This window comes from Mastomys coucha, unplaced genomic scaffold, assembly GCF_008632895.1.
Source record: "Mastomys coucha isolate ucsf_1 unplaced genomic scaffold, UCSF_Mcou_1 pScaffold23, whole genome shotgun sequence".
Taxonomy (NCBI): domain Eukaryota; kingdom Metazoa; phylum Chordata; class Mammalia; order Rodentia; family Muridae; genus Mastomys; species Mastomys coucha.
In genome coordinates this window covers 80,570,569-80,578,977 of record NW_022196906.1, presented here as the reverse complement: position 1 = coordinate 80,578,977, position 8,409 = coordinate 80,570,569, and the positions used below count along the sequence as shown (strand labels likewise).

The window sequence follows — 8,409 nt, the reverse complement described above, 5'->3', positions numbered from 1 at the left end:
AGAGTCTCTTTTCCAAGTGTCTCTAACACAGTTTAGTCCATGGGAGAAGTGTCTAAGGGAAGACCAAAGAAATGATTCCATCCTAGTGTAGTGCATTTATTTGTTGGACTGCTTTCAGGAGCAGGGGTTAGGGGTTACTTATTATAACATGAATGGCTGAAGGGCTGACACATTACTGAAGGGCCCACTCCAACATGGGTGACTCTTCATAAAAGCTGCATACCTTAAAGTCTGCCCAACATTTAGGCATCTCTACCGGAGCCTGCTCTCTAGCAGCTGTTTACTGTTTTTAGGACCTTTGGCAGGAGTGTGGAACTCTTGAGATTTTTAAACTTTCTTTATATTCTTGAGTTTTATAAGCCTCAGAACAGAGTGCTTCTATTGAGAGGATAACTACATCCCTGGAGGACTGAGAATTCCCATGATCTTCTCTGTCATGTATAGCCTCCTCAACCATCAATATCCAGCAAACAAGCAATGGTACACTTGATGAGCCTACACGCATTATCACTCCAAGTCCATAGTTCGTATTAAGATTCACTCTTGACTGCAAGTGTTTTTGTGGGTTTTGTGGGTGAATACAGAATCACACAAAGTAGCTTCACTGAGGTAAAACCATAATGTTCTGCTAAAAAAAAAAAAAAAGCAAAAAACTGTCTAAACCTTTTCATTGTTTCGTCTCTTTCATACAGATGCTCTCTGTGGTGGTTTGAATATGCTTGACCCAGGGAGTGGTATGATGAGAAGGTGTGACTTTGTTGAAGTAGGTGTGTCCTTGTTGGAAGAAGTGTGTCATTGTGAGGATGGGTAATGAGACTCCCCCTCCTAACCACATGGAAGTCAGTCTTCTGTTTGCCTTCAGAACAAGATGTAGAACTCTCAGCTCCTCCAGCGCCATGTCTGCCTACCGGACATCTTTCTTGGTATGGTTACAATGGACTGAACCTTTCAACCTGTAAGCCAGCCCCAATTAAATCTTGTCCTTTATAAGAGTTGTCATGGTCATGGTATCTCTTCACAGCAATGAAACCCTGAGACACTCCCTAATTTATAGTAAGAGGTCGTCCCAATAAACACACTGTAAATTAACAACCCACAAGTTGAAAATGCATTTAATATTGTCTAATCTATTCAGAGTCACCTATTCTTAGTGTTCTGAGAACATTTAGACTTGCCAAAAGGTGGGCATTGTTGAAGAATATTGTGGGGCAAAGCACTTGACTGGAAAAAGATCAACCAAAGCTCCTGTTGAATGCATATCCCTTTTGCACCATTTTAAGGGGAAAATAACCACATTAGCAAAATCACAAATTGAAGACAATCTGTTGTTAGAATCACACAGTTCCTTATCCTTTCCAATTAGCTCTATCCATGTAGCAGTGATATACCAGTTTCCTCCATGTTTCTCTGTGGCTTAATACCCCACTTTCTTTTTAGCATGCAATATTAGTCTGTCATTTGAATCTACTATAATTTATTTATTCATTCACTGTTGAAGGATATCTTGGTTGATTTAAGGATTGGGAAAATGCAAATAGATCTGCTAAAAATACCTACATGCAGGTTTTTGTATGGACATAAATTTACCCACAAACTGGGTAGCAAGGGAATTCAATTGTTAAGACTGTGTTGCCAAACTTCTTTCAAAATGGCTACACCATTTTGCATCCCACCTGTAATTAATGAAAGCTCTTCAGCACTTGGTGGTATCTGTGTTTTATGTTTTAGATATCCCAATAGATGTGTAGTGATATCATAGTCTTTTTTCAATTTGCAAGTTCCTTATCATGTTTCGTGTTGAACATTGTTACATGCTTAACTGTCACTGATATATCTTCTCTAATGAGCTATCTGTTCAGAATTTTTATTTTCTGTTTTAAAATTTGGCTGCTTGCTTGACTAATTTGAATTTTAAGAGCTTTTGATGCATTTTGAATAACTGTTCTATCAGATGTCATTTACAACAAATTTCTCACATACTGTGGCCTGCCATCTCATCCTTTTGACAAAGTCTCTTGCAGAGAAAACAATTTAAATTATATTTAAGTTCAGTTCATCACTTTTTAAAAATGTCATGAGTTTTATCTTTGGTGTATTATCTAAAACACAAACATGGTGGTTGGCAGTGAGATGGCTCAGGGGAAAAAGTGCTTTCTAACAAAGCTGACAACCTGAAGTCTGACCTCCACATGTGCCCTGCAGAGTGCCCAAGACCCCTAACGCAACAAACAAACATGAATAGATAAATAAGTAAACAAATAAATAGAACAAAAGCCAACATCAAATGCATGGTCACTTAGATTTTCTTCTATACTATATTCTGGGAACTTTATTGGTTTGTGTTTTTACTTAAGTTGATAGTCAGCTTTGAATTAATACAAATGTCTGGGCTTAGTCATTTTTATTCTTGCATGTGAACATCTGGTTAGATCTGTGTGAATTGACTTATTCTGTTTTTCATAGCTCATCTGCTTCTATTTGGGTGGGTCTTCTTACAGGCTCTTGCCACATATATGTGTCTTATTATTTTATCAGTAAACACACTGTCATGATAACTCTACATTGTAGTTGGTGGGTGGGTATAAGATTCAAGGCCTTCCCAGGGCTCATCTTCTCTCTCTGTCTCTATCTCTATCTCTGCCTCTGCCTCTGTCTCTGTCTCTGTGTCTCTGTCTCTGTGTCTCTGTGTCTCTGTCTCTGTCTCTCTGTCTCTCTGTCTCTGTCTCTCTGTCTCTGTCTCTGTCTCTGTCTCTGTCTGTCTCTCTCTCTCTCTCTTTCTCTCATTCACTTTTTCTAAAGAGGCTACAGTTTTACAAAGCAGTGTAAGCAGCTTGGGGCTGAGTGTTTAAGCACATGAGCCTTTGGGAGCCATTTTACATTTAAACAACATGTCCTGTCCAGACATCAACAGATTTCTTTTTTCTATCTTTTTTTTTATATGTTTAGTCATTTTTATTGGATATTTTATTTATTTACATTTTATTTTTTTATTTATTTATTTATTTATTTATTTTATTATTTAAGACCTTTATTAACAGGTGCCTGCAGTTTGTTGACTTTTTTGAAAAAATCAAGTTGTAAACTTTATTACAAATTAAAAAGGAAGTTCTTAAAAATCTCAACTTGACCAGATATGAAACAATTTAAAAACCGTTAAAGGTGTATTGAGAAAAACCAGGCCTTTTTTTTTTTCTTAAAAAACACGTTTGTCATTATCAAAAAGAGACATCTTTAGGTAAAAATAATAAAAACCCCATGCTGCATAGATAATGCAGACAGTTCTAATGTATCTGGTCAACAGCAAAAAGCAAGCACTTAAGGTCTTCAGCTCCAATCTTTGTTCATTTCTTATTGCTGGAATTTCAATTTCTTCTTGTTGGATGACCAAACCGGATGATGGTAGAGATGTTAAGCCGGCATTTTACTCAGCCCTGCCCTGCTCAGCCTCGGGAGCGGACGAACTCTCAGCTGGTGGATCTGCTGCTTTTGTCTCTTTGCCATCTTGTGGTTTAGGGTTCTCTGGGCATCTGCGTCGGTAGTTGAAGTTACAGCGATACCGACGTTGAGGTGGCTGCTGACCTTGGGTCTCATCTTGATTTTCCTTGTCCTCTTCATAGCCATCCTCTCTAGGCTGTCTTTGGCGAGGAGGGCCCCTGCGGAATCGTGGTCTGTAACCCCTATACATATTCTGTCTCACTGGTCTACCTTGCTCTCCTGCACCTTGGTTGTCAGCACCCTCCATCACTTCTCCTTGCACAGGGGGGTTGGAATACTGTGGTTGATGCGCATAGGGTCTCCGCATGTAAGGTGGGAACCTTCGCCATCATTTCCTTTTTTAATTTCCCCCCCAAAACCCCCATCCCATCCCTCCCTCCTCCTGCTTCTGTGAGGGTGTGCCCCTACCCACCCACCCAGTCCTGCCTCCCTACCCTCACATTCCCCTATGAGGCATCAAGCCTTCATGGGACCAAGGGCCTCTTCTCCCTAAGGCCATCTTCTGCTACATATTTGGCTGGAGCCATGGGTCCTTCCATGTGTACTCCTTGGTTGGTGGTTTAGTCCCTGGGAGCTCTGGTTGGTTGATGTTGTTGTTCTTCCTATGGGGTTGCAAACCCCTTCAGCTCCTTCAGTCCTTTCTCTAACTCCTCCACTGGGGACCCTGTGATCAGTGCTTGATACAGAGGTTGGCTGTGAGCATCACCACTGTATACGTCGGGCTCTGGCAGAGCCTCTCAGGAGACAGCTATATCAGGCTCCTGTCAGCATGAACTTTTTGGCATCCACAATAGTGTCTGTGTTTGGTAAGTGTATATGGGAAGAATCCCCAGGTGGGGCAGTCTCTGGATGCCTTTCCTTCAGTCTCTACTCCGTACTTTGTCTCCATATTCTCTCCCCTGAGTATTTGGTTCCCTCTTCTAAGAAGAACCGAAGCATCCGCACTTTGCTCTTCCTTCTTCTTGAGCTTCATGTGGTCTATGAATTTTATCTTGGGTATTCTGAACTTTTGGGCTAACAGACTTCTAACCATAACTGCTATGTTGTTATATCTCCATTCTCCGCTCCTTCATACTAACATCAATAACATTACAATTTTGAATTCTGTTTGAATTAAGTTTAAATTCTGAATGCTTATTCCTTTTATACACAGAACTGAATATTGCATATTAATTTTGTATTCTATTGTTTTCTAATTTTTAGTTTTTGTATTTTGAGAGAGAGAAAGACAGACAGATATAGAGAGAAAGAGGATGAAGTTGGGTGAAAACAGAAGACCTGGAAGGAATTGTTGGGCAAGAGAAAAACATGATTAAAATGCAGTGTATAAAAAGGTTTTTAATAAAAAAGGAAAATTAAACAGTAAAAAGGAAAGTAACACTTTTTTTTAAAAAAAAAGAGCATAAGTAGAAATAACAACAAAGAGAAAGGAATAATGAAAAGGAAGGATATTAAACGTTTAATTGAAACTGAAATTTATGTAGTAGGGGTCTGACTCTGGGAAGAAAGTTTAGGACATAAACCAATAGATATAAATATGCTGAGGAGTTTTGTTCACATCCAAGATTTTAAAAGTCTATAATGATTCCCTTTACATATGAAGTGTGCTAAAGACTCATCAAAACATAGTGTGAGATATGCTGGACGTCAAAATTTATATATATATATATATATATATATATATGATTTTCTTGGCTAGACTGAATCTTTCATTTTCCGAGATACTCTATTCCCTCTAAACAAATACAAATTTATGTGTTAGTCCTTATTAATTTTTCATTTTCTTTTGAGGAAAAAACCCAGAAAGTTAGACAGATACGAAATTGAAAGAAATCACATATATCTGTACATGGTTTCAGTTTTAGTATAATATAGTGCTCTCACATATGAAAAGTGAAATGTGATACTACATATACTTATTGCAGAATCTGATTGGGCACCTTGGATGTGTGTTGGCTAGTGTTTTTTATTATGAAAATCAATGCCCTTTGCTTATATATAAATTATTCATAGCCTAAAGGGAAAGTGAGAAAAGACTGTTGTAGTCTGGTTCCCCCAACTGCCATTTGTCCCATCTATCTTCTGTCTCATGCTGAAGAGTTACATGTTCTGGAGATAAATTTGGATTTCTAAATTGGGTCACAGGGTGACCTCAGCATTAATGATGTGAGTAGATCTCATGAGCATTGGCCACAATGTGAATCTACTACGGAGAGGTTAATGTAAATCACAGACTCTCAATGCCTGTGACTTTTTAAAAGGACTCTGGATTGGGCATGTCAATGTTCTGGCTCTTTGCCTATGACTTTCTGATATTAATTCACACTTCTGGAAAATTGTGACTTATGGTCTTGGAATTAACTCCATAGTGTAATGATCTTCATGAAATAAAATTTGAAAGATGCTATAAGTCTTAAATTTAAGTTAACTTTGGAATTTAAGGAAAGTTTTATATGTAAACCACAAAACCCCAGTGTTAGATAACTTAAGGCACTATCTCCATGGAAACATACAAACAGGTTTCAGGTTTCAGGGCTGTCTGTCCTCCATTCTTAGGTACTTTTCAGCACAGGCTTAGGTAGTACAGAAAATCTGCAAAAGCAAATCTCGAGCATATTTGGTTATTTCAAATATGTTTTAATTTTTTTTGAAACCCTACTGACTCTCTAGATGGTATTTATAAAATGACAAGTGATATAAACAGCAAGCAAAAAGCTAAATGAAATTAATTTTTCAAACAAAAAAATTTTAAGGGGAAGGAAAAATTAACTACTTCTGGTTCTACCCTGAAAATAACTGGCACTTATTTCTTCTGGACACATAAGAGTATTTAAATAAAGATATTTAGTTGAAAAGCTCTTATTGACCTGAAAACAAATTTTAGTGAGGTACACTTAGACAAGGAATACTTTATTTGTGGTATTTATACATAAATATTTATTGTCTTTCTTTTTACTATAATGCATGGCATTTCAATTAACATTTGTATACATTTTTGGAACTTAATAATTTCTTTTGAGCACATAATATATATGTTTACAGCCTACTTACATATGAATATAGAAAGTTTTCTCATATATTTGCACACATATGTGTGACTTGATTGGAAACTTTCAATATACTTTCCGAAGAGTCTGTGAACTTTACATTTTTAATAGGGTGTGAACATTCCACTTGTCTCTCATCTGTACATATACTTGTTTTGTCAGCTTTGTTACTAAAATTGCTGTTTCAAATCATTTACTATTGGAAGATGCACTGTTGTGTGCTAAGATTACACAGTTAGTACAAAGACAGTTTAGGAAGAGTGCTATAAAAGTTCCCTCTTTTGCAGATATTATAGCCTCTGAAAAATCTTAATACGTTGATAATAACCATCAAAAGCAACCTATGTAAACAGTTTAGGTTATTCCTTCTCAATTTGTATGTCCCTCACATCCTTCCTTTATTTTTATTCTTTTCTCTGCAGCTAGGACAAACAGTGTGATGCTAAGAGTAGAGAGAGGGCTACTTGATCTTAGTGGAAAATCTAAATTCTGACCATTAAAAATACAATTAGCCACAGTATTTTTGTGTATATTATTTATCAAGGTGAGGAACTATACCTCTATTCCTAATGTGATATGAATTTTTATTATAATTTTGAATCCATCAAATGTTTTGTCTGTATCTCTTTGTATAACGTAATTTTGAATCTTTTTTTTTTTTGTCTTTGTTCAAGACTTTATTAAACGTCTTTTTAAGATAACATCCAGCCTCCAGATGCAGCTGCGAAGACCCTGTTATTCTGTAGGCATTGGCTGGGGTTTGGCAGGTGGCTCTGGCTTCCCACCCTTCTGTTCTGAGGTGGGGGTTGTGGGCAAGATTTCATCTTTAGGTTCCACAATGCTCACATGATCAGGCAGAATTTTCTTGGGACGAGTCTTACCACTCGCGTCCCAGGGCAGCATGGTCTTCACTTTGATGCCCAGCATATCCTGTCTGAGGAGCACATGGCGCACAACAGTGTCAACATAGTAATTAACAGGGTCTCCACCGGGAATCATCAGACCATCCAGAAACTTTATGGAGTTGGCCCTCTGCCCTCGGAGCTTCCCGGACACCCCAACCTCGCAGCCCTTGGCCCCACTCTCCATAATGAACCGGAGCACACCATAGCAAGCCCTTCGAACTGCAAGCCATGGTGGGAGTTTGTAGCGTAGAGACTCTGCCTGGGCAATGGCACACAGACCTCCTGTGGCCACTTTTTCTGCATAAAACTCTACGCTGCCTTCTGGGAAGCCAAACCTCTTCTGGACAACTACGGTCAACTCTCAGATCAGACGCCCCTTCTCCCCAAGGACATTCTGTGTTCTGGTGGCTAAAATAATGATTTCTGTTCTGGTCGGTGTAACTCGAACTTCAGCTCCAGAGTAGCCATCTTCAGCCAGCTCCCCAGTGAGAAACTCATTCAGCTCAGCTTTGAAGATGCCATCAGCTACGAACTTCCTCTTCTTGGAACTCTGTGCCGCCATCTTGCTGCCTCGTGCCTCTGAAGGAAAGCGTAATTTTGAGTCTTGAACCAGTCATATGATTAGCCACATTAATTCAGTTCTTAAGATGAACAAGCAGCAAACATCTGGAATAAGTCCCACACAGGTAATTCATTTGATATGTTGCTTACTTTCATTTGCTAGTATTTGGTTGAAGATTTTTGTATCAGTTCTAAAAAGATATAGAAGTCTTTTTGTCTGGCTTGTTGTTAGGGCAATGCTGACTTCATAGACTGGATTAAGGATGCATCTCTTGTGGTTTTGTCTTTTGAGAGTGATTATGGAGAAATTGGTTCTGCTTTCACATAAATATTTAGAAAACTTCACTCGTGACTATACCTAGGAAAGATGACTTCTGTCTTGGGTTATTCAACATAATTTT

General features: G+C 38.3%; 2 pseudogenes; both read right to left on the bottom strand.

The window, feature by feature from the left end:
* Positions 1 to 3,348: 3,348 nt before the first annotated feature.
* Positions 3,349 to 4,384, bottom strand: LOC116073666 (annotated as a pseudogene).
* A 2,893-nt stretch (positions 4,385 to 7,277) lies between these two features.
* LOC116073665 lies at positions 7,278 to 8,009 on the bottom strand (annotated as a pseudogene).
* Between the last annotated feature and the right edge of the window lie 400 nt (positions 8,010 to 8,409).